Source organism: Myotis myotis, unplaced genomic scaffold (genome assembly GCF_014108235.1).
Source record: "Myotis myotis isolate mMyoMyo1 unplaced genomic scaffold, mMyoMyo1.p scaffold_m19_p_10, whole genome shotgun sequence".
Taxonomy (NCBI): Eukaryota; Metazoa; Chordata; class Mammalia; order Chiroptera; family Vespertilionidae; genus Myotis; species Myotis myotis.
In genome coordinates, this window is record NW_023416314.1 from 46098228 (window position 1) to 46124904 (window position 26677).

The 26677-nt window shown below is 44.8% G+C and overlaps 1 protein-coding gene and 1 long non-coding RNA gene across 2 annotated transcripts in view; one reads left to right on the forward strand and one right to left on the reverse strand.

Moving 5' to 3' along the window:
- Window positions 1–26677, reverse strand: part of DENND2B (DENN domain containing 2B) — a 181967-nt gene that overhangs the window by 123459 nt on the left and 31831 nt on the right. The gene's annotated exons all lie outside the window — the stretch shown is intronic.
- LOC118664793 lies at window positions 6301–9514 on the forward strand. The gene is made up of 3 exons (XR_004970406.1): window positions 6301–6453; window positions 6572–6643; window positions 9315–9514. It is a non-coding gene; the product is annotated as an uncharacterized LOC118664793 (long non-coding RNA).

Sequence of the window (26677 nt, forward strand, 5' to 3'; positions counted from 1 at the left end):
CCAGGATGTCAAGGAACATATTTGAGCACCACTTAGCCTTCTGAAGGAAAAAAGAATTCAGAAAGCCTATTATTCCCTCAGTGCCAGGGTTCTTACCCTGGGTTAATGTGGTTGTCCATACCCCACATAACTGGTTGGCTAACATTGCTAGTGGCTGGGAGGAGGGAGGCAGAGTGAAAAGAACAAAGGGTCAAGGACTACTGTCCCCATCACAGCAGATACCAGCAGAAGCCTTCTTTCTCACAAGCCCTGGGACTCCAGAGGCTATCGCTGGGACACACTGGCTCTCCTCAAGACAAGGAAGTCAACCATCTGAGAGAGTCCTGAAGGGGGTGAGATTGCAGCCACGCACCATCAGTGCAGATACCGCCTGCGGCCAGTAATGCGCGGACACACCTCTTCCAAGGAAAAGGCCCACAGGGCTGAGAGGGAAAGTCCACCTAGGGAGGGCTCAGCAAGAAGAGGAGGCTTGACTCTGCCCATGGACTCCCAAGAGAGCTACCACTGCTTACTAAACTGTCGCTCCTTTCCAGACCTGGAATTTCTCCAAACACAGCCAGCAGAAGCCCAGCTTCCGGGCAGTCACTGAGGGTCAGAGACCCAGAGGGAGCTGCAAGCGTGTGAGAGGCAAAGATGGAGACTCTAATTTGGAATTTGGAGGTTTGCAAAATGCCTCTGAGGATACCAAAGATGACCCTCATGTCTCTTTTTCTTTCTTCAACCGTAATCTCTCTCCCTGCTCTCTCTCTCCTGCTGTATGGGCAATGCGAATGCACACGAGGAGGGAAGATCAAGAGCTATTTTAATAGAAAACGAGAATTTGAAGATGACTGACTGTGGAGATGAGGCAGGGTCCAGAATGACTCCCAGATTCTGGCTGGGGTCACTGAGCGCCAGTCCCCACCTCAGGAAATGCAGACATAACAATACCACAAGGTGCTTCGCTGTAGTCATGTCTGCGTTCAACCAAGAGGGGAGGTGGCTCCAACACAGGAAGTTATTTAGACAAGATATACAAGAGTGGAGAGGACAGACAAGGCGGAAGGAGAATGAGACAAGAAAAACAGGGAAGGGCCAGTGTGGCTCAGCAGCTGAGCATCCACCCAGGAACCAAGAGGTCACTGTTTCTATTCCTGGTCAGGGCACATGCCCGGGTTGCAGACCAATCCCTAGTAGGGGGCATGCAGGAGGCAGCCGATAGATTATGTTTATCTCTCATTGATGTTTCTCTCTCCCTTCTTCTCACTCTAAAAATAAATAAAAACATATTTAAAAGGGGAGAGAGGAAAAGGGGAATGGAGGGGTGTGTGTGTGTGTGTGTGTGTGTGTGTGTGTGTGTTAAAGGGGGTGGGGAAAGGAAGCTGATAAAAGCAGAGCCATAGTGTAACTCTGCGAATTCTGAGTTCCCAACTACTGACTGTCCTGGCCACAGCCTGCTGACAGCAGAGCTGTCCTCCTCAGTAGTCAGGTTCTGTGGTCAGCACATAAGTGAAAACCACGTGGAGTCGAATTACTCTTCAAATACCCTCCGAGAGGCACCACACTGGAAACCAGCCACAGTCCCCCAGGAAACCCACCTCAATGCCTGTCATGTACGTTACTTTTCTGTACTCTTAAGAATCTCAGAACTAGAAGAAACCAAGGAGTCCATCTTCCTTGCCTAGTGGTTCTAAAAGAAAAAAAAAAATTCTTAGTAGTAAAACCACTGATCTGATCTGAATGCTTCTGAAAAAGCTTAATTTGACTCAGAGGGATTGGTCATCGCCTAATGTCACCCAGCCAGACAGGACTTTTGTCGGACCCCACACTCCTCCCGCCAGGCTACTCTTTCTTAAAGTTCCCCCTAGGCCAGCCGTGGGCAAACTACGGCCCGCGGGCCGGATCCGGCCCGTTTGAAATGAATAAAACTAAAAAAAAAAAAAGACCGTACCCTTTTATGTAATGATGTTTACTTTGAATTTATATTAGTTCACACAAACACTCCATCCATGCTTTTGTTCCGGCCCTCCGGTCCAGTTTAAGAACCCATTGTGGCCCTCGAGTCAAAAAGTTTGCCCACCCCTGCCCTAGGAGATAGAAGGCCAAGACTGGAGGTCCCACTTCCACCACTAAATAGCTGTGTGTATTGGGAGCATTACCTTCCCCTTTCTTGGCTCTAATCTTTCCATCTGGAAAATGAAACCAGACTAGATGAACTCTAAGAGCCCAGACAACTCTGAGATAGTTACTGAATGAAAAGTGCAAAGCACTTCATAAACATACTCTCACCGGGCAGAAATTTTGGCATCCCCTGTCTTTCCCCGCAGCTGCATCCTTAACATACCCCACGTCTAGGTCCTACCTATTCCACTTTGGAATATTCTCTAGGGTTCTCCCCCTTCCTCTCTATTCCTGTTGCTGACGGTCCATATTCTCTAGCGGGTCTCCTTCCTGCCAGCCTCTGTCCTCTCCAAAATGATCCTACTTTCTCCTACAAGAGTGATTTCCACAAATTCCACATCCGCTGCATCACTTCCCATCTCCTATGCACAAGGCAGAACTTGGAGTCCAAACTTCCAGCTCTGCTCCGCGGGCCCAGCACGTCCAAGGCAGAGCCTCACGGTGGCCTGGGAGCGCCACACTCTCCGCGTTCTTGCTGTTTCCCGCATCTAGAACACGTCCACCCCACCTCTGCTTATATAAAGGCCACCTAACTTTCCAAGACCGGAAGAGATCCTGCCTCCTCCTAGAAAAGTTTCCTACAGTTTCAAGATACAACTTTGTTTCTGAACTACAAACGTATTCAGTTAGTGATCAAATGGTTTTAAGATCTTCAATATTCTCTAATTACTTAACACATTTTGTCTCTCCCAATAGATTATAAATTATCTCAGTCAGAAAAGAAGTTTTATGTAATATTTGAATCACAATGTTGCTTAAGATGAAAAATACAGCAAGGACGAGTTTGACTGCCTAATGGCTGAAGAGCCAGATCTCAGTTCTCTCTCCTGTCCTTGACCACTAAGAGGAAATGATGGGGGGCAGGGGAGGGGGAGAGAAGAGGTGAAATCGGTAACTCCTGAAGTGCCTTCCCACCTTCTCCTCCCCGTTCTCACTCACTTTGTTTGGGGCGGAAAGGCCTCTCTATCACAGACTCACATCAACCGCTTCTCCAAGGATGCGCCTGAGCACATCAGAGCAGTGTGTGCAGACAGTTATATTTAGCTCCATTCTTAATGCCCTGATCAGTCTGTGTGATAGCAGCGGCTGCTCACAATCCTTGACTGTGATGGGAAGATAAAGGGAAGAAAGACACAGAGGAAGAGCCAAGACTAGCAGTAATTTTGTAATATACATTTCAGATCTGGGCCCTGGAGGTAGGTCTGCTTCAAATTAAGCCACATCTGTTCTCAAGCCCTAAAGAGGCAGGGCACACACACCTACGAGCCACACCAGCGAGGACTGGCAGCTGCCAAGATGCTTGTCCTCCTCGGGGAGCCAGCACACTGGGAGGTGGGGACTCCTGACAGTCAGCCCCTCTCAGACCCAGTGCCTCTGCCCCAGAACACTCTAGGCCAGGACCAGACAGGCAAGAATCACATAGATATAGGTGACCCTTGAACAATGCAGGGGTTGGGGATGCCAAGCCCCAAGCAGTCATAAGTCTGCATATAACTTTTGACTCCCCCAAAACTTATCTACTAACTAGAGGCCCAGTGCACAAATTCGTGCACCAGTGGGGTCCCTCGGCCTGGCCTGTGGGATCGGGCTGAAACCGGCTCTCCGACATCCCCCGAGGGGTCCTGAATTGCAAGAGGGTGCAGGCCAGGCCAAGGGACCCCACCAATGCACAATCAGGGCTAGGGAGGGATGCAGGAGGTTGTCCAGCCAGGGAGGGACCACAGGAGGGCTCCAGGGCGTGTCTGGCCCATCTAGCTCAGTCCTGATTGGTCGGCCCCCAACAGTAAGCTAACCTACCAGTAGGAGCATCTGTCCCCTGGTGGTCAGTGCACATCATAGCAAGCAGTTGAGCAGCCTTAGCATATCATTAGCATATTATGCTTTGATTGGCTGAACCGACGACTGGATGACCGGACACTTAGCATATTAGGCTTTTATTATATAGGATAGCCTACTGTTGACCACCTTACCAATGCATAAACAGTTGATTAGCCCATATTTTGTATGTTATATGTATTATATTCTGTATTCTTAAAATAAAGTTAGAGAAAATAAAGCTAAAGAAAATCACAGGGAAGAGAAAATACATTTACAGTATTTTGGGGGGAAAAAATCCATGTATAAGTGGACCAGTGCAGTTCAAACCCATATTGTTCAAGGGTGGGGAGGGTATTCATGGGACCAGCCCTGCTCCCAGAGGAAGGCATTCATGGCCATCACCCAAGGCCCCCAGCAGGGCAGGCACCTGGCATGCCCACACCCACTCCCAGGACTCCTGGCCGCCAGCCACTCTGGAACATCTCTGCAAAAATTCCCAGCTCCCATGCTCTCCACAGCCAGCTTCCTCCTTTCCCTAGACTTACTATCCCGTTCTGTTCACTCCCAGCCTAAACAAACACACACACACACACACACACACACACACACACACACCCTTGAGTAGTATCTACAGCAAAAGTCTCCCTCTTGGGCTCATGTGCCCAGCATGTTCAGTCTTTCTAATGCTCCCTTGGGCCATTTAATTTACAGGCCCTCTAGAAGATTTTAAACTCGGTAAAGGAGGCGGCTCCTGCCTTCACGGGCCAGGGGATGCCACCATAAACCATTCAGCATGTAGCACACCCAGTTAGATGGCAGCCAGGAGATAGATCCTCTCACCTGCCTCTAAGCTCCTTCCTCACAAAAGGCATCTTCTGCACCCACCTCCAAACAAAGATCTCAGGAAAGGGAGTGCTAGTCTTCTTCCTCCCTCCCTCCCTTTCAGAGCAGCAAGGGGCTCTGAAAATTCCAAGAAGAATCAGTACCACACCACACCCTATGAAAAGCTATCCCGATTCCAGAATTGCAAGAAAGGGAAATTCCACCTTCAAACTCCTGGTTATTCCAGTGGCTCTACTGGTCTCAGGAAAACTGCCTTAGCGTTCCTAGGCACAGAGGCATGAAGCAACCGCTCTCCCCACCACACTCCCCAGGGCCCCAGAGGCAGAGAGCTGGGCAGAAAGGAATGCAGACAGCTTCCCAGAAGTGCCCAGCTGCAAAGGAAACCAAGAGCTTACCACAGCTTCCTGGGCCCAGGCGGGGAGGAACTAGGCTCTCAGAAGAAAGACTTGGACAGCTCAGAGGCACAGTGGTTGGAAGATGCCCGGTAGAACAAGCCTGGGCTGGCCCGCATGGCTCCATGTAAGCAGTGGCTATCCCTGAATGGGAGGGAGGCTTAGAGAAACCCTCAACTACTGACGCCCCAAAGGAACCCAAGGTGGGCCTGGGATGGGGATGTCTGAGCCTCTTCGAGTAAGTATCAGCTTAGTATAAGCTTTCTGCTGGTGGCTTTCCATGGACAGGATTCATTCCACCCCTCAACCACCCATCCACGCGTCTTGGGTGAGGAGGGTGGAACCAGAGTGGGTGCCCAACATCTGACAGGAAAACAGAGCTAGTGAGCAATGGGCTCTACAGGCTCTGCCACCTCCAGCTCCATTCTCCCTGACACGCTTCAGAGGCTATAAAGCTCCCCCTATTCCCACCATGAGTCGGCTTCCCAAGAAGCCCCACCACAGTTCCAGATCCCGGACACGAGGCCAAGGAAGGAGGGAGGTCCTCCTGCAGAAGCACTTTCTCCCGCTCGTCACCCATTACCGCTTTGTGAGGCTCTCGTCCAAGATCAGCACAGGGGAAGGAGCAGAACACAGAAAGGAGGTTATCAGAAATACCTTCCTGTTTCCTAGGTGTCCACGTTAAGAGAATCAAAAGAAAATATTCACATAATTTTAATAAAAAATGAGTTAAATCATAAATTGCTTCCCTTCCAAGAAAAGGGCAACTCCTAAGACAGATGCCCAATCTTCCCCTTCCATCTCATATCCAACTCCCAGTCTGGAAACCCTCACCGGTTGTTAGTACTAACACAGAATTCACACAGAGACACACATGTCTGTTCACTCCTCCAAGCTCTGTTCCCACAGCCAAAGCTGCAAGACCCTTTCCAAAGTCAGGTCCCTATGGGGACAGCAGGAGGCAAGAATTATATGTAGGCTTTTCCCAAGCAAAGGGGAAAAGGCCTTGGCTGCCAATAGGACCGGGCGTGGCTTCAGATACCCCCACGGGCAGGAAGGAGGCTGAGCACCTGGAATCTCCCTCCGCAGCACCAGTAAACTGGCTGATGTCATCTCTCTGGTAGCCACATGTCTGCCTCCCAGCTCCTGGGATTTTGCCCATCCTCACCTCAAAATTGCACAAGACGCGTCTGTAGCTGGTTTGTTCAGTTTCTCACAGCCTGGTACCAATGAAGCGAAGGTGAGAGGTTTGCTACTTAAAAGAACCACTGTTTTTACCCTGCCCTGTGGCCACAGATTTTATTCCCAAACCTTGATGAAAATGCATGCTGTTTTCTGTTTGTTTGTTTGTTTTTCAGAGATGAGGCCAAAGATGAGCTCAAACCATCTCTGGGCACCACAGAAAGAAGGACAAAGAAAGAGGTGATCAGGTATGGACATACTTCTTTGGAACTACATGACACACACTGTCCCCAGGCAAAAACATGTGGCAAGCTGTCCCACTTAGCAGGAAATTCTCAGTCACCTGGAACTAATAGAGCTTAGAATTTTACCCAGAACAATTGTTCCACTTTCCTGAACTGTTCATTCTACAAGGAGATGCTGCAGTTTGCACACAGAGCCCAGGGACATCTTCCGTTTTCATGAACTTGTCCCACCGGAAATGTACACGGCTTCCAACGAGAAGCTTTCCACTGGAGAACTGATACAGCATCACAACAAGAATGCATTATTTCCTACTCCCAAAAAGGAGGAGATAATTCAATTAACGCCACAAAACAATATGTTTAAAGAATGTGGTCTGGGCATAATTAGATCATGATTTTCAAAGTGGGAGAACTTTTTCAGGCTTTAAGCTAAAGTATTTCCCCAAAGAAATACACACTGCGGGGGGGCGGGTTGTGGGGGATAAAGAAAAGAGCTTAGGCAAGTCAGGCATGGCCCACACCAGCACCTCCACCACTACCACCTACCTAGAGACTCAGACAAAAGGAAGGACAGAGTTTTCCTGATCCAGCCCAGGCCTTCCTGGGAAGCACTCCTCTTCCTCTCCATGTGACAGGAGCAGAGGCAGCCCCTTCCATAGCAACATCGCCAGCACAGGACAGAGGGTGAAGGCTGTGTTTTCATTAAACTCTCCTTTATCAGTCGGTCACTTTTATAAGTTGAAAACATTTTTCCAAAGAAATAATACTAGACATGTTAGTTGGATGCCCAGATAAGCTCATCACTAAACAGCATGGCTAAAATACTGTTTACATATAATAATGATACAAAAACAAAAAACAGCTGTGTAAATGCTAGCAGTAAAACAAAACATAGAAGAATAAAATTAAATAGTTTTTACATATCTCAAAATTATAGCCCTGGAAAAAAAACTGGTTCCTTAAAAGATGGGCATGTTTAGGGATTTCGAAAGGTCCTCACAAGGGCAGGACTGATAGCAGTGATTCTCCGCACCGCCTCGCTTCATTCCCAAATGTCCGACATTCCTTTCTGAAGGATGCTTGGTGTCATGCTGATCCGCTATGATTAGGGTTAGCTTTTACTCCACAACCCCAGAGGGAACAGGACAGAAAGCGTATTTCCTGAGATAACTAAGCCAAGCAGGTAGGAGAGAAAGCGGATGGAAGAAGAGGGTGTTAGAGGATGTAAGATTTGAAGAACACCGGCCTGAGGGAGATCTGCATGAGCTACGAATGTAAGAGACAGAAACCAGCAAGTTTGTGATACCCAGAACTGGAGGCAGGGAGGACACACTAGGCATCACCTGACAGCTACCAAATGGGCTGTCTGCCTGGGAAAACTTGGTTTAAAGCAAAATGGGATGGAGAAAATAGCCAATAGCCAGACCTGAGCTCACAGCTCTTATCAAGCCCCAAGTCAAACCATTATTTTGCAGATGATGTTGGCATTCACAATGAACAGGTCTACAGAGCCTACTGGAAACGCTCACTGCCCGTTCTCTTGGTGCTGGGTGAACTGGAGAATACCTAGCTATCTAACGGAAAGGAACCAGGGCCCTGGCCGGGTAGCTCAGTTGGTTGGAGCATTGTCCTAATGCGCCGAAGTTGTGGGTTCACTCCCCAGTCAGGGCACATACAAGAATCAACCAATGAATATATAAATAAGTGGAACAACAAATCAATCTCGATCTCTCTCTCTCAAATCAATAAATTAAAAAAAAAAAAAACCTGGAGGGTGTGGCTCAGTGGTTGAGCACTGAGCCATGAACCAAGCGGTCCCCAGTTCAATTCCTGGTCAGGGCACATGTCCAGGTTGCGGGCTTGATCCCAAGTAGGGGGTTAGCAGGAGGCAGCTGATCAGTGACGTTTCTCTCTCATCGATGTTTCTAGCTCTCTATCCCTCTCCCTTCCTCTCTATCTAAAAATCAATAAAAACCTATTTTTTAAAAATTAAAAAAAAGGAATCATCCCAGAATTCTATGTTACCAAACAGAATCATGATGGAATTGAGGCTTATGGCGTACAAAAAATGTGGAATGAGCATTGTAGTTTGTGTAACAGGGATTTAGGGACAAATGAAAGTATTGCAGAATAGCAAAGAAGGCCCAGTGGAAAGTATACATACAGAGTTGATTACATAACTCTTCTCCCCAGAACTATCCTATTCAGTTCCATGACTTTCTCTAGCAAGTTTCAGCAGCCCAAGAGCCTCCTAAGGTTGAGCATATCAATAGCGAGTTCAGGTCCTTATCCCTAACCCGCAGAAAAAGGTCGCTCTGCATTCATTTAGAGACACTTCTGCTGATTATGCCTGAAAAAGACTACAGAGCAGCAAAAGACTCTGGAGGCCATCTTTGTCCAACTCATGCTGCACTGTTAGAAACCAAGGCAAAACTTTATCTGGAAAGACAAAGTATAAACTAGGCAAGATTTGATTAAATCCCAGAATCATTTCAGAGGGGACAGGGAGGGATAACGAAGAAATACAGCTCTGCCTATATGAGCATGTATATTATGTGGGGGCTCTGGTTTGCAGAGGCAGACGTTAAACCACTTTGCTTTTTCTTCAAGGAACTGCCTGTCATGAACACCAAGGGGGCATCTCTCAATCCTTTTGTCTACTTTTATTTCCTAGTTCCTGCTGAGAGAATCCCGCAGATACCCCCCTCCCTTACTGGAACCAAATTATAACACCTTCAGGGCACAAGACTTGGAACACAGCCATGCACAGAAGGAGTGATCAACAAATGCAGAAGTTGGACATGTTAGCAAACATTTACGGTTTCTGGAAATTGCAACTTCCAAGGACAGTTTTCCACATGATGGGAAATCAAAGCCAGGTGAAGATCTTGGCTAAGTTTCCAAATATTTCTGGGTTTCTGAAGGCGGTGGGAGGTGGGAGGCAGAGTTCTGGAACTGAACCCACGGAAGACCGGGCCTCCCACATCCCAAGGGTGACAGCTAACAGGTGTGGACTCAGAGCAAGCCCTGGGGCGGACGACAGGATGACACAGTTATCTCCTGAGGTTATCCCTGTCAGAGAATGTCCACCATTCTGTTATCACATTTCATACTTTTCCAAAGTGACTGTATATATTAATTTGATCTCTAGTGGGATCGGAGTAGCCTTCTGATTTCACTGATGAAACTCATGGGAATGGTTCTCTGCCTCGAGCCTATCTTCTCTCTCCTCCACCCCCCAGGCTTACTTCCTGGGTTCCCATCTCACATCCCTAGATTCCTATCTTCTTTATCATAAGGTCCCTTTTGACAAAAGGAAATTGAGACACAGAAATGTGCCTTGCGCAAGATCACACCACAAATTAGTAGTGCAGCAGGGATTAGAATCCAATTCTCCAAAGTCTAGTCCAGCACTCTTTCCAACTGACCACAATACCTCTGTTATAGGAGAAACATCTGCCCTGGAACACCAAGGCCAAGAATCAAAACAGTTTATCTGCATGTCTTTTTAAGCAAAACAACACCGCCAGAATGTTTGGCAGAGACTAAGTAAATATTTCATCTGTGATCTACGCTGGAGGGGAAGACTGCAGGGGAGAGGCAGGGAAACTGAAGAGAAGACCACTGCCAAGGCCAGCAGATGGTGACAAAAGAGGAAAAATACAATCTTAAAGTAAGGACAAGCTAGGGCTTAATTGTTGAGGCTTAAAAAGAGGACTCTAGATCTAAGTGTGAATGCGAACAGATTGCCATCTGAGAGCTGACCAAACAGAAGCCAGAAGAAAATGTTCAACTATCTAGTGATGTAGACAGGAATCTGTGAGTGTGCGACGGGAATGCCTGGGAACCAAGGAGGGGGCGGTGGGGTAGAGGCAGAGAACCACGGGCACAGAACATCACTGGTAGAACTGGAAGGGAATTCCAGGGACCCCAACAAGGGTCTTCCCCTTGGAAAAGCACCGAGATCAGCCAGCTGGAGGAAAGCTGAGGAACAGAAGAAGTCACTATACAAAATTAGGTCCACTGGTTTAAAAAAACCCTACCTGAATTATCCCAGAGAGAAACCTTCCAAAGAGTATGAGCGCTATGAAGAGAGTGGAGAGTTATTACCATCAAGTAAACGTCACCTGAGCTTTCCAGTGACCTTTAGGAAAGAAATGGCGCTCGACGGCATGGCTCAGTGGTTGAGCATCGACCTCTGATCCAGGAGGTCACAGTTTGATTCCCAGTCAGGGCTCATGCCTGGGTTGCGGCTCAATCCCCTGTGTGGGGCGTGCAGGAGGCAGCTGATATATGATTCTCTCTCATCATTGATATTTCTGTCTCTCTCTCCCTCTCCCTTCCTCTCTGAAATCAATTTAAAAAACATATATTTTTTTTAAAGAAAGAAATGGCTTCAAAGAACAGACATGGTCACTTGATTGTATCAAAGGCTCTGATATCATGACTGTTCAAATGAACAAGAACAAAGAGGTTTGAGGCAGGCCTAGGGGCAAAAGGGTTTCCTCTTGTATGTGTAATAAGCCATAGTCTTAGAGAGCATACAGTGAAGTCAGCCTCAGAGAGGGTTGGGGCAGGCTGACACTGAACAAGGGTGATGTAACTCCCCACACCCCGCCTGGCCCAGCTCTCCTCTCCACGCCAGGCTTACTGAAGTTGGGGGAAAGGGAAAGAAGAGACCTGGTGCTCTTACCCTCAAAGGGGTTACATTCTACTTGAGCAGCCAAGACACACATTCCGAAGAACAAGGAAACCCTGCACCAACATCGAGCTTCTCAGCACTGATAAGCAGTCCATGTGGACAACTTTTCCTTTTCTTAGGGGAGAGCACTGACAACTAAGGCAGTGACGGCAAATGAGAAAGGGTCTAACAGTCACAGAATTCAGCAAAAGGGAATCTTGGGGGACAGATGAACTGCTTCCTGATTGTGAACTGACCCACTCACTAAGGCAAAGTCTATGAAGACAAGAAGTTAAGCCAAGGAAAGTGTGAGGGGAGGGGAGGGGAGGGGAGGGGAGGGGAGGGGAGGGGAGGGGAGGGGAGCTCTTCCCCAGGTAGGAAAGTTGAGAAAGCAGGAAAAGGGAAGAAGTGACCTCCGTGAAAGCAGGGAAGTCCCCCACTCAAGGCCTCATTTGTAATCAAAAGCAGAAAGGACCAAACTAATGTAAACAGGCCCTGGAAGCTAATGTGCCCTTCTCCAGAGAGGCCAAAACACACACTCCCCCCAGCATGGCTCTGGAAACGCAGAAGGCTCCCTTAGACAAGAGAGGCAGATTGGGAGAGCTGGGAAATTCTCAAGCTGCATTTAGGCTTTTTTTTTTTTTTTTTTTTTTTTTTTTTTCTGTTCCCAGGCATTCAGAACCTTCACAAAAACTCCAGAGCACGGAGACCAAGTAGAAGGTGAAGCTAAGATTTTGCGGCTCGGAGGAAAACGCAGTTTGCCCAACATTCCACAAAAGAGACTCAGAAGAAAATAACCAGGCAGCAGGACCACCCCCAAATCGGAGCACCTAGGCCAGCCGTGGGCAAACTACGGCCCGCAGGCCGGATCTGGCCCGATTGAAATGAATAAAACTAAAAAAAAAAAAGACCGTACCCTTTTATGTAATGATGTTTACTTTGAATTTATATTAGTTCACACAAACACTCCATCCATGCTTTTGTTCCGGCCCTCCGGTCCAGTTTAAGAACCCATTGTGGCCCTCGAGTCAAAAAGTTTGCCCACCCCTGACCTAGGCACAGTCCTGCCGGCTTCCCACACCCCTCCTTAGCACCAATGCAATAAACAGCTGCCCTGCGCAAAACAATGGGCCTTTGTCTGTGCCTTTGCCTTCAGATTACCTTGGAGAACCAAACCGGACAATTCCTTTGGAGGAATGGTTCTCTTAAATACTGGTCCAGGCATCGACAGCATCCCTCTCAAATAAATTTCTACCTGTTCCCTATTGGGCAGAGTGGGTCCTGTGCATCCCTCGCCGCCACCTGCAGAAGACCCAGCCACAGACAGGTCCCTGGGCCCTCTTCCCGGAGCCCTCATCAGTGGGACACCAGAGCGGCTACTCCTGCTTTCTTCTTGGCCTGGTCACAGAAATGCAAGCCGAAGAAGGGTGCTTACTCCCCTCTTCTCCCTTCACCACAATGTCCCACATTGAGTAAATTACACAGATTGGTGATACTGTTTTCATCCACATACCTGTCGAAATGGACTGTCAAGAGTAATGGTGATTAAAAAAATAAAGTATGAAACAAGCCAGAGAGTCTAGCTTTTCTTAACATTGCACTAACAAATAAAAATTCCCAAATTGACAAGCACGCCAATAAATTATATGTTGTACTTCTTGTCTCTAAATATTTTAAATCTTACCTAATTTTGTAATGGATGAGTACATGGTGCTTTCTTGGAAAGGGCTGTCCTGTTATCCTATTTATTTGTTTTTCATTTACGTTATTCCGGTTTTCAAGTTTCCTTTCTTATATGATGTGAAGATGATAATAGTTTTGGAGTTTTTGTTTATTTTTAATCTCCTTCCTTGGAAAAAGTTTTAAAATATGGGGATCCTATGTGGACTCAAAAAACAGCCCTAGTTGGGTTGGCTCAGTGGATAGAGGTTCTGCCCGCAGACTGAAGGGTCACAGGTTTGATTCCGGTCAAGGGCACATTACCTCGGTTGCAGGCTTGATCCCAGGGAGGTAACCAATTAATGTGTCTGTCTCACGTAGATGTTTCTCTCTTTCTCTGCCTGTCACCCTCCCTTCCACTCTCTTAAAAAAATAAAACAAAATAAAAAATCAATGAATGGAAAAATGTCCTCAGGTGAGGATTAACAACAACAACAAAACACAAATAAAGGAAAACTGTGTTTTGAGCCTGGCTGGCTGGCTCAGTTGATTGAAGTGTCCTCCCATACACCAGAAGGTTGTGGATTCCATTCCCGGTCAGGGCACATATTTAGGTTGTGGGTTCAATCCCCAGTCAGGTCACATACAGGAGGCAACCAATTAATGTTTCTCTCTCATATTGATGGTTCTCTCTCGCCCCCTTCCTCTCTCTTTAAAAATCAATCAACAGAAACATGTCCTCGAGTAAGGATTAAAAACAAACAAACAAACAAAGAAACTGTTTTTTGTGAAATCCCATTTCCCTATAGTGTGCTAGGCTTCTCCCATTTTCCATCACAGATAACTGGCAATAAATAAATTCAGGAGCCACTTCCTCCAAACCACCATTGCCAAGGACCAGATGCATCAGCACAAAATCCCCTTCCATGAGACAGACAGTCTGAAGAACTCTGAGTATCTTCCCGCAATTCCTTTCTCTTAGCCAGCATTACTCCTCTCCGTAAATCCCTTCAAATAAAGTATACTTGGTGTTTTTCAGAACAGTTAGCTAGATACCATGAGTTTCCTAATCCAATCCCGAATATCACCCATTTTCTTTTTTTAATGTTTTTGTTTTGTTTTGTTTTGTTTTAAATGATTTTTAAAGAGAGAAGAAGGGAGAGGGAGAGCGAGAGAGAAACATTATAGATCGGCTGCTCCTGCACACACCTACTGGGGATCGAGCACACAAACCAGGCATGTGCCTTGACCAGGAATCGAACCAGTGACCTCTTGGTTCCTGGGTAAATACTAAACCATTGAGCCACACCAGCCAGACTATGACTAATTTCCCATTATTTCAGCACAAGGAGGCATCACCATGTATTGGGCAGGGTTTTGGAATCCAATGAACCTGGGTTCAAATTCTGCACCTTGAACAAGTCACTTGATTTCTCTGAGTCATGATTTCCTCCTCTTTGAGACAATTAGTGAGATTTATGAAAGTGAATGGCACATAGTAGGTCTCCTGTCTTGATTCAGTATTTCCTTGACAACATTCTCTACTGTTGTGCCCCAAGAACTAGGCTTTTCTAAAACATTTTTAAAACAGAGCTGGAAACTACGAAACCAACAAGATATCAGTCATGAAGCTTTCCTTACCTTGCCTCATCACGTCCCCATGCCTGTCCTCAGTTCCTTTCCAGGCTCTCCGCGGAAAGGCCCAGGATATCTATTTAATGGCACAAACCTCCCAGTTCATCCTCCCAAGAGCCTGTAAGAATAAACTAGGAGGTAGCTCAGGGTTCTCTAAGGACAAGGCTGCCAGTGTCATCCTGGAAAATATAAGTGGAAAAATCACTCATCTCACCAACTCATGTTTCTGTATGATAGCAAATCAACCCTTTGACGGTTGCCTTTTGAAGTTCGTTCAATCTGCTCTATGCAAACACTGAATTATGGCTCTACTGCACTTTGCTGAACAAATGTTCCAAAAAGGCCAAAAAAAAAAGCAATCAATTTTTTAGGACTACACGGTCTTATTTTACAGCTGTGGGCCTCAACCGAGCATGTGGCCAATGTGTGGGAAGAACCCCTGGACTCCATCACTAACCTTAGACTGCTGCTAAGGTACAAAACCTATAAGAGGAATAGACCCTTGCTGGGCCTCATTATTCTCCCCTAGCAGAGTGTAGAGTCTCTACATTTGTAAAAACATCCAGATTATTCATATGGAAAACATCACTGGGATGGAAGCACCATTAATGGGTAGCTCTCCTCGCTATCTCATGCCTGGCCCTTGGCAAGAGAACACGCCACTGACATCCACCACCATCACTTCTCCTTTCTGTGCCATCAAAGTGCACTGTCAGGCTGGCTGTACATCTCCATCCTGCTCATGCCACTCCTGCCATGTCCCCCAAAGTTCTCGTGTTCTTTTATACCTCTAGGCCAGCCGTGGGCAAACTACGGCCCGCAGGCCGGATCCGGCCCGATTGAAATGAATAAAACTAAAAAAAAAAAAGACCGTACCCTTTTATGTAATGATGTTTACTTTGAATTTATATTAATTCACACAAACACTCCATCCATGCTTTTGTTCCGGCCCTCCGGTCCAGTTTAAGAACCCATTTTGGCCCTCGATGCAAAAAGTTTGCCCACCCCTGCTCTAGGCCCTCGGCATATACTGTTCCCTCTTCCTGGAATGCCTTTCCATCTCTATTTTGCTGAGCCAACTCCAACAGTCCCTCAAGAGTCAGTTCCCACAGTATCTCCCCTGATTGCTTTTCCTGACTCTGGGCTTCCTGTGCATCTTTTCCTCATTATTCTCCCCTTTCTTCTAGTCAAGCACCTATATCATATTCTATTGAAAATGAATTTAACAAAACAAGCGCTGCTCCCCATACATTTAAGTTAACATTTAAATATTTGTATCATAAACAGTAGTAGAGATACACTTCCTGGAATATTATAAATACTGGCATTTTATAAATATGGACATTTAAAAATAAAACTCCTACCTTATTCTCTTAAATGAATCAAAATAAATCCAATGAAATCTAAGTGCCATAGTGATTTAAAATACGTCATCCATTTAAAAAAAACATAAAATTTTATAGTATTTCTTTTTATCCTTGAACTCTAATTTCCTTTTTACTTCCATCTCAGAATTTTATCCTAATATTTATGCTTGAAAATCTTTTATTGATCAACTTCTCTGCAATATCCTATCTAATAAAAGAGAAACATGGTAATTAGTATATGTCCGCTACCCTTCCCATTGGCTAATCAGCGAGATATGCAAATTAACTGCCAGCCAAGATGGCGGCCGGCAGCCAGGCAGCTTGAAGCTAACATAAGGCTTGCTTGCTTCAGTGACGGAGGAAACCAACGTTCCCCACCTGCCTTGCCGGCCTCTGAGCTTGCAGTTTGAAACATAGTTACAAATACAGAAGCTAAACAAAACCCCAGAAACCTGCTTTCAGCCAGCCGGGATCTCAGAGCTGGAGTTGATACAGTGTTTCGATTATAGAACCCAAACAAACCAGATACCTGCTTTCAGCAGCAGAGGCCTCAGAGCTGGAGCCAGAGCTAAAGCTGGCCCAGAATAAAAAAAGAAAAAAAAAAGAAAAAAAGGAGCAGTTGGGAGCTTCAGTCCCAGCCTGAAAACAGCCCTCAGCCCCTCACCCAGACTGGCCAGGCACCCCAGTGGGGACCCCCACCCTGAAGGGTGTGTGACCAGCTGCAAACAGCCATCATCCCCTCATCCAGGCTGGCCAGGCACCCCAGTGGGGACCCCCACCCTGATCCAGGACACCCTTCAGGGCAAACCAGCCGGCCCCCACCCGTGCACCAGGCCTCTATCCTATATAGTAAAAGGGTAATAAGCCTCCCAGCACCGGGATCAGCGGAGCCACGAGGCCTCCCAGCACTGGGATCAGCGTGACAGGGGGCAGCACCCAAACTCCCTGATCGCCCTGCGGCTCTGTGTGTGACAGGGGGTGGGGCCACAACCTCCCTATCCGCCCTGCTCTGTTCGTGACAGGGGAAGGTGCCCCAACCCCCTGATCAGCCCTGCTCTGTGCCTGATACGGAGGAGCTCCTCAACCCCCTGATCGCCCTGCGGCTCTGTGTGTGACAGGGTGCGGCGCCCCAACCCCCTGATTGGCCCTGCTCTGTGAGTGACAGGGTACGGAGCCCCAATCCCCCTGATGGGTCCTGCTCTGTGTGTGACAGGGGGCAGAGCCCCAACCCCCTGACTGGCCCTGCTCTGTGCGTGACAGGGGGTGGCGCCGCAACCTCCCCATCGACCCTGCCTTGAGTGTGACAGGGGGCGGTGCCCCAACCCCCCAATCGGCCCTACCCTGAGCGTGACTGAGGGTGGCATCGCAACCTCCCAATCTGCCCTGCTCTGTGCATGACAGGGGGCGGTGCCCCAACTCCCCAATCAGCCCTGCTCTGAGCCAGACCAGGGGCTGCACCTAGGGATTGGGCCTGCCCTCTGCCATCTGGGAGCAGGCCTAAGCCAGCAGATCGTTATCTCCCGAGGGGTCCCAAACTGCGAGAGGGCACAGGCCGGGCTGAAGGACCCCCTCCCCTCCCGAGTGCACAAATTTTTGTGCACCGGGCCTCTAATACTATATATAACTATATATATACACATAAATTTTTAAAATTATCCTATGGCTATAAGCTCTAAATGTTAAAACCATTTTCTTTTGAATTGCTTTCATTACCTTTATTATTAATATGATTGAAACATAATTATATTATAAACTTGTATTACTAAATATAAGTAAAATTTTATTATTAATTTTTCAATTTTATAGTTGCAAGCACCAAGAAATTTTGTTCACATAAATGCCTAGATAGAAATGGAAGAGATTTTATTATAGCAATCTCAGTCAGTCTGCATTTGTTCTGAGTTATATGCCAGAATTACACAGTAATTTATCATCAAAAACTAGTTTTAATTATCTACCAGCTGACAACTCTCAATTTTGTTGACAATAAAAATGGAAACCATCTGAATTGGAAAAGGATTTTTTTTTCAGAGTCATTCATTTTCTTAAAAATATTTCTAGCCCTGGCCGGTGTGGCTCAGTTGGTTGGAGCACTGTCCCATGCACAAAAAGGTGATGAGCCAGGGCACATACCTAGGTTACAGGTTCAATCCCCTGGTCTGGGCGCATACCAGAAGCAGCCAATCAACGTTTCTCTTTTCCTCTCACTCTAAAATCAATGTTTTAAATGTTCAAATATATTTCTAGTTGTTCCTTTGTTTGCTAAACTAGAAATTTTCACACACCAGACATACAAATAGCAAGATTTGGGATGAGTTATGGCTATGCCTTCTTTTAGTAAAATGGGAAAAGAGTGGTTGAGAAAGGGGATACCGTGAGTACAAGTGTTTTCACAGACTGATCCACTTCTAGAACGATGACATACGGAAGTCAAGGATCTGGAAAATCCTTCCAGTTTGCAGATCACTGGCTTATCTGCCTCCCCCCACCAAAATGGTTACATTATCAAAATTTAAAATTAATATTAAATTGTATTTACTCATGGATAAGTACTATTCCATTTTAACAGAAAGAGACTAAAAATAATCAAAATGTACTTCAATAAAGGTCTGATTAAGTAAATCATGTAGCAGCCCAGCTGGCGTGGCTCAGTGGTGAGTGTCAACCTATGAACCAGGAGGTCACTGTTCGATTCCTGGTCAGGTCATATGCCTGGGGTTGCGGGCTTGATCCCCAGTGTAGTGCCTGCAGAAGGCAGTGATCAATGATTCTCTTTCATCATTGATGTTTCTATCTCTTTCTCCCTCTCCCTTCCTCTCTAAAATCAATAAAAATGTATAGAAAATAAAATAAATTAAATTTTAAAAAAACACAGCACCCCAACTGAAGAGCCGGGCCCTGGGCAGAGGACTGCTCCTGAGCCAAGGCCCAGCCACTGGGTGAGGGGCAAAGAGCCTACAGATGGGAGCACAGGAATCTAGTTTATAAAACATTTTCCTACCTTTGTACCTCAGGATATTCTTCCTCAAGTCCCCCCAGTCCTCTTCACCAAGTCAAATCCTGCCAACCTTCCAAGGGCCAAGATCATGCCCCTTGTTCTCCTTATGCAACCTGCTCAAACCCTTCTTGCTCATAAGTTCTTGTCTCTCTAAACCAGCGGTTCTCAACCTGTAGGTCGCAACCCATTTGGGGGTCGAACGACCCTTTCACCGGGGTCGCCTAAGACCATCGGAAAACACATATATAATTACATATTGTTTTTGTGATTAATCAGTATGCTTTAATTATGTTCAATTTATAACAATAAAATTGGGGTCACCACAACATGAGGAACTGTATTAAAGGGTCGCGGCATTAGGAAGGTTGAGAACCACTGCTCTAACCCCTTGTCATTCCAGATGCTTGCCAATAACTTCTAACCTGCCTTGTAGTTTGGTATTAACCTTTAGCTCTTTACTGTAGGTGTTTTATGCCTCTTTGAGGGCAGGGTCTTTGACTTATTAGTCTTACAAGTCTATGACTTTCCTATCCCACGGAGTTGGCCCTCGATGCTTTTGCCATGCAGGATGCCTACTTGCTTACAGTTTCAGTGGACACATTGTCTCCTGTGCCTTATCCCAAATATCCACCTCTCTTACATAATTAAGGATTCCCTAACAAGCATGTGAATTCTTCTCGGGTCCTTTGTCATCTCTAGCTTAGGGCTGCACACTTGCTAAGCACTCAGTGAAACTCAGTCACTAGGTGGACCCTACATGGAGGCTGTAACGCCAATCAGCCTCTCCAGAAACATACCCAAGTTTACATCCTTCAGATACAAACTATGTCCTATGAAAGGAGGATGAACAAGTAAATACAGAAGATTGAATGAATAGAAAAAAAGATATAAGCAGTAAAAAAAAAAAAAAAGTACAGTAGTAAAGAAGAGCAAAGTTAATCCCAGTAATGGAATGCTTTCCTCACAGTAAATACTCAATAAATAAGTAAATAAAATTTACAAAATGGTGGATATTGATTCTAAAGAAGATAAAACAGATTATCATAATGACTGTGTAAATACATATTACAAAAGAAATAGTAAAAACATAAGGTTCATACTAAATCAATGAAAAGATGAATATAAGTCAATTTACAGTGAAACTAGCATGTAAAATAACAGTGCCTACATCACAGGTCTGTTGAAAGTATTAGAGTCGGTACCTGTAAAGCATGTGTCTGGCATAATAGTATGGACTCAAAAATATTAACTGTTATCATTATTATTTTACTAGAGGCCCAATGCATGGATTCATGCACAGGTAGGGTCCCTCAGCCTGGTCTGCGCCCTCTCGCAATCCGGAAACCCTCGGGGGATGTCGGAGAGCCGGTTTTGGCCCAATCCCCACAGGCCAGGCCGAGGGACCCCACCAGTTGCACGCATCCATGTACCAGGCCTCTAGTATGCATATAAGATCTTTGGTTAATCTCTTCTTGCCCTCCCTCTTCTGAATTTAATCAGTCTGATCCATGTTTCCATGTCTGTGGTTTCCACTCCTGTGTTGAGTGTCTGTCCCCGGTGGTCAGTGTGTATCATAGCTACCAGCCGGTCGGCCGGTCGCTTAGGCTTTTATATATATAGGTAACAATAAATTCCAGACTGAGTAAAGATTTAAGTAAAATAATGACATCATAAAAGAAGTAGAAGACCACACAATAGTTTTTATCTTAATCTTGCTGAGGGAAGATTGCTCTAAGAATAACACCACGAATAAAAAAAAATTGTTTAAAGCTAATACATTTCACTACATTAAATTATTTAAAATGTTTGCCGAAACCGGTTTGGCTCAGTGGATAGAGCGTCGGCCTGCGGACTGAAGGATCCCAGGTTCAATTCCGGTCAAGGGCATGTACCTGGGTTGCGGGCACTTCCCCAGTGGGGGATGTGCAGGAGGCAGCTGATCGATGTTTCTCTCTCATCGATGTTTCTAACTCTCTATCTCTCTCCCTTCTCTCTGTAAAAAATCAATAAAATATATTAAAAAATTAAAAAAAATTAAAAAAAATAAAATGTTTATCTGCCCTAGCCAGTTTGGTTCAGTGGATAGGGTGTCAGCCTGCTGACTGAAGGGTTGGTTCAATTCCGGTCAAGGGCACATGCCCAGGTTGCAATAGGAGGTGTACAGGAGGTAGCCAATCAGTGATTTTTCTCTCATCTTTGATGTTTCCATCTCTCACTCCCTCTCCCTTCCTCTCTGAAATTAATAAAAATATATTAAAAATAAAAATAAAATGTTTATCTGAGGAAGACAATAAAGTAAAAAGATAAGTGACAAACTGAGGGAAATATATGTAGTATATACCATGAGTTAATATCCTTAATATTAAAATAATTGGTAAAATCAGTAAAAATAAAATATGAAAATACATGAACATGTAAATCACAAGATAAATATAAATCAAGTGGCTTTAAACATGAGAAAATATTAAATCTCAGTAGCAAATAAATGCAAAGTAAAATAGCAATGCAATACCATTTTTATCTTATCAGATTTGCAAATATTACTTTCGTTCCTTTTAGTTTGGCATGGATGGCTACAATCAGGCACTCACTCACTCTAGAGCAGTACATGCAGGTTCAGTACTTTCTGGAGGGCAATCTGGCCATGTGCATCAAAAACGTTGAAAATGTTCATACCCTTCATCTATCCATTTTACTTTTACAAATGTATCCTCCAAAAACAATCAGGAAACTGCACTAAAATACAGGCATCAGGAGGTTCATCACAGTGTTTTATAATAGCAAAGTGGGGGGGGGAGACTAAACATAAATAAGGTAGATAAATACTTAGTATTTTCATGAATGTATCTGTTTGTTTTACAGTATTGATACATGTTTTAGTATATATGTAAAACTTAGTCATCTCTGTATAGTGGGATGCAGATAATTTTTGTTTGTTTCTGTTTTCTAATTTTTCTGGAAAGAACATTAGCTGTGCAAAGTTCAACTAAGGAGGGAAATGCCCCATTCATGGTCTCTTAAACATGATGAAAAGAGGAGAAAAACACTTAAATAAGTAACTTCTATAATAATCATGCCTCCAAGGTGCACAGCAGGTCTGGTTCAGCCTGGAGCTGAGTCCGCAGGAAGGATGAATTTGCCAGGGAATTAAGTCAGAAGGCCAAGAGAACATCAAGTGCAAAGAAAAAGAAAAAAAAAAGAAAGGGAAAAGGGCCTATTGTGTTGGTAAACTGCATGCAATTTCGATGGCAGGAAGGGCAGGCTGTGTGTGAAGGACCTGAAGTAAAAGCCAGATGACAAAGAGTTTTAATGTCAAAGAAGTCTGGACTTATCCTGTGAAAGAAGATTCAATAAAGACCTTTTGTGATTCACTTATATAAAGATCAAGAAAAGGCAAACAAAAGGTAAAGGAAGAGTGTTTAGGGATAGGACTGCAGATACCATCTGGGAAGAGACCGAAGCAGCCTTCTGCAGTGCTGGAAATGTTCATTACCTTGATCTGAGTGGTGGTTACTCGGGCGGGTACAGATGTTGAAATCCTCTAAGATATATGCTGCATATTGGTGCACTTTCCTGTATGTTTCTCCTCATAAAGGGAAAGAAGTATGGCGATGAAACCGTAGTTAGAAAGCTCACTCCTGGGAGCGGCCTGGGAGGTTGACTGAAGAACATCCAGGGGCCGACATGCTGACGCATTGAAGCGGCATGCCAGGAAAAAGATGGTCAAGGCTTCAACTGGGAGGGAGGCAGCAACACAGTAAGATGGGCTTTTAGGGAAATGAAACTGATAGGACTTTGTGAGTGTGATCACTGAGAGAGAAGGAGAAATCGGAGATGACTCTGATATCGTTCAAGGAGCTGGTGAAGACAAGAGAAGAAAGAGCAGCTCTAGAGAGATAAGTACTGAACATGCAAAGTCTGAGGTGCCTGTGAGTCAGCCAGCTGTCCATCAGCAATCGTTGCATACACTAACCATAGGCCAGACTGTCTTCTAAGTATTATATATATATATATATATATATATATATATATATATATATATATTCATTTAACTGCACAAAGACCTTATGAGGTAGGCTCCATTATTGCCCCATTTTATTGGGGAAATTGATGCACAGAGAGGTTAAGTGATTTATCCAGGATCACATATAATAGGTGATGAAAAAAGGATTTAAATCCAGGCCATTTGACTCAAGATTTCATGCTCTTAAAGTGACCACTGAGATAAAGGTGATGTATCTCCAACATAAAGGAAATAGTTGAAGCTCCAGGGATACCTAAGATCCCATAGGAAGAGAGCATACAAAAATACAAATACTAAAGCATGCTTCTCGGTGTTGGGGCAAGGATTAAATAAAATGACATGTATAAACCTCTTACCAGTGCACAAGTCACAGTCAGCACTCAATTAATGAAACTACTATGGAAATTCTTCAACCAGACCGTATCATACAAAAGGGACTGGGTTAGAGTAAAAGCAGTTTAAGGGACATAACAACCAGATAGAGTACACGATTATAGGTTCAATGTTGGTATAGAAAAACAGCAACAGCCCTAGACGGTTTGGCTTAGTGGATAGAGCATCAGCCTGCAGACTGAATGGTCCCAAGTTCAATTCCAGTCAAAGGCACATGCCCGGGTTGCAGCCTCGATCCCCAGTAGGGGGCATGCAGGAGGCAACAAATCAATGATTCTCTCTCATGTTGATGTTTCTATCTCTCTCTCTCTCTCCCTTCCTGTCTGAAATCAATAAAAATATATTTAAGAAAAAACAAAATCAATAAGGACACTTGGAGGTCAATGGGAAATAAGAAAAGTGGTTACAATATAAATTTACTAGACTGGAAAAGTGAAGATAATTTTAAAATAAGACAGAATGAAAAACATTACGTACAGGATGATCAAGCTTTGGTAAATAAGAGAATACAAATGTGTACATAAATATGACTAAAGAAGAGGGTGTACTAAGATATGAACAGTGACCACTGATCTCTAATTGTTGGAAAAGTGAAGCTTTTATTTTTTACTAGAAGCCCAGCGCACAAAAATGCGCAGCCCCGCCCACCCGCACACACCTCACCTCGCACACAGCCTCCTGGTGACCAGTCTTTGGTCATTAAGGTGTCACGACCAATGGGTTTTTATTGCATTGGGCAGTCTACTACAATGCATAAATTAAAAATTTTAAAGTACTAATTTAAAATTGAAGATGAAGATAATTTTATATTTTGTAGTTGGAGCTCACAGACACAAAGAAAGCAGACTAAACCTCTAACCCTGTATAAGCTGGCTCCAGATACCAAGCAAAGGACAGGGAAACCACCTCACTCAGGTTGGCAATGCAAAGGCTCAATAAAACACTCCTCCCTCAGTATCTTCTTTTGCCTCTTTTGTTCTAAGCAGCTGCCTTTCCAAATGACGGGAAAATTTACCCTGATTGCCTCCCTCTCATTTGTGTCATTCATTCTAAGAGAACAAGACACTGTGCTCCTCCCAGCATCCTCAGATAAAACCAGGGAAGCAGGCAGAAGTGAAGAGGCGGAGAAATACAGAATAATGCGTGCCCTGTTTCCATACTGCAGACAAAGCAACTTTCAGAGGCAAGAGGAAAAGTCTCACAGAGAAGTCTTCTTTGGGATTACACCAGCAGGAGAGATTCTCCTGGAAAAATTTTGAACTTAAAGTTTTTATCAAGGAAATGCTGCCCTCGTGGTACGTCCCAAAACTAATGCAAAGGGGCTAACTTTCATTTCTCTAAAATTTAAAGATAGAGTTAGGGAACAAAAGTAAAGGGGTGAGGGGAGGGCTCAGTGTGGGCCAAAGAAGTAAAGGAGAATACATTACTGCTGGCCACGCTCCTATTGGCTAAACTAGAAAGACGCTACATCAGTTACCAATTCTTATTCATCTTCAAAATGGCCTCAGCATTCAGTATTTGCTGTGATACAATCAAAGATTAATGTTCCGCCCTGACTGGTTTGGCTCAGTGGATAGAGCGTCGGCCTGCAGACTGAAGGGTCCCGGGTTCGATTCCGGTCAAAGGCATGCACCTTGGCTGCGGGCACATCCCCAGTAGGGGGTGTGCAGGAGGCAGCTGATCGATGTTTCTCTCTTATCGGTGTTTCTACCTCTCTATCCCTCTCCCTTCCTCTCTGTAAAAAAACAAAAAAAAATATTAAAAAAAAAAAAAAAAAAAAGATTAACGTTCCACCCTGGCCAATGTGGGTCAGTGAGTTGAGCAGTCCTGTGCACTGAAAGGTCACTGGTTCCATTCCTGGCTAGGGCACATACCCAGGTTTAGAGTTCAATCCTTGGTTGGGGTGCGTAAAGGAGGCAACCAATCAATGTTTCTTTCTCACATTGATGTTTTTCTCTCTTTCTCTTTCTCTCTCTCTCTGAAATCACTAAAAAAAAAATACTTATTTTTAAAAAAGATTAAAGTTCCAGTACTCAGCACAGTACCTGGTATTGAACAGGTCCTGCTCAAACTTCCAGATCCAGTATGAGATATTTAAAGGTCTGTGTTCTCACTTTCATGCTGACCTTTAAAGATTTTCCTTAGAGATGGAAAGCAATTCCTGAGGATTAAAAAAATCTTTTAAAGTATCATGCCTGTGCCAATTAACTTGCCTGGTAAGGGCTATAACAATCTATTCTCATCAGCACTGGTTGAAAACGTATGTGGACCACATCAATTACCCTGGGCTTTGGCACGCACAACCCATCCATCCAAAACATGTGTGGCCCCAGGAGGCAGGTTATACTTCCATAGGCCTCATATCCTTAAAAAAAAAAAAAAAAAAAAGGCAGTGCAAGATTGGGGTCCTGGATGCCGGACTCCCCAGCCACCATGCTGCCCTCTGACAGCGAGGTCCAGGCCCTCTCAGAAGCTGCTCCCATTCATTCTCCATGCGATCTTCTTCCCCTCCCCACCCACTCCATCACTGTTTTCACACTAGTATGGTGTTACCTTCTAACCTTACTTTCCTCACCTGACTCAGATTAGCAAAATCCAGGAATTAACATTTGGATACTGAAATGTCACTTACAGCCATATGCAGAATTAAGACAAAATACCAGTTCTCCAGCTTCATATTCCAAAACTCTCTTAGAAATCTACACCTTACCAGAGAATTATATGTCATCTTTAAAACCACCATAAATTTCTAAAGAATAAAAACAAAACAAACAAATGCTACTAGGCCCCTAACTACACTAATACCTGGATTGTTACCTCCTAACTCCTCCAAGGCTCCAGTTTCTCCCTCGATTTCAATCCCTCTTCTATATTATATGTCACCTTCACTGGAGAGAAAAGATGGAACAATATTTCAAGCATTTTTCACATGCGTCCCTGTCATTCCAAATGTAAGTCTTCAAGATAACATTCAAGATCCTTCAGGATCTGGTCCTCTTATACAGCCTACTGTATCTGCCATGTATCTCCCTACTGTATCTTTCATTAACCTGCGGATACAATTAGGACAGCCTCATTCCTATCCCAGTTTCTATCCCACACAAGCCAACAACATCTCTGCCTCTGGGCCTTTGCTCATACGATTCCTAGTCACTTCGCACCCCCCTCCCCAAAGTGTCCTCAATTCTGAAGGTAGCATTGTGTGGAGGAAAGAGAACTGACTTAGGAATCAAAATACCTGAATTTTAGACATGGTTCTGACAATAACTAGTTGTGTGTG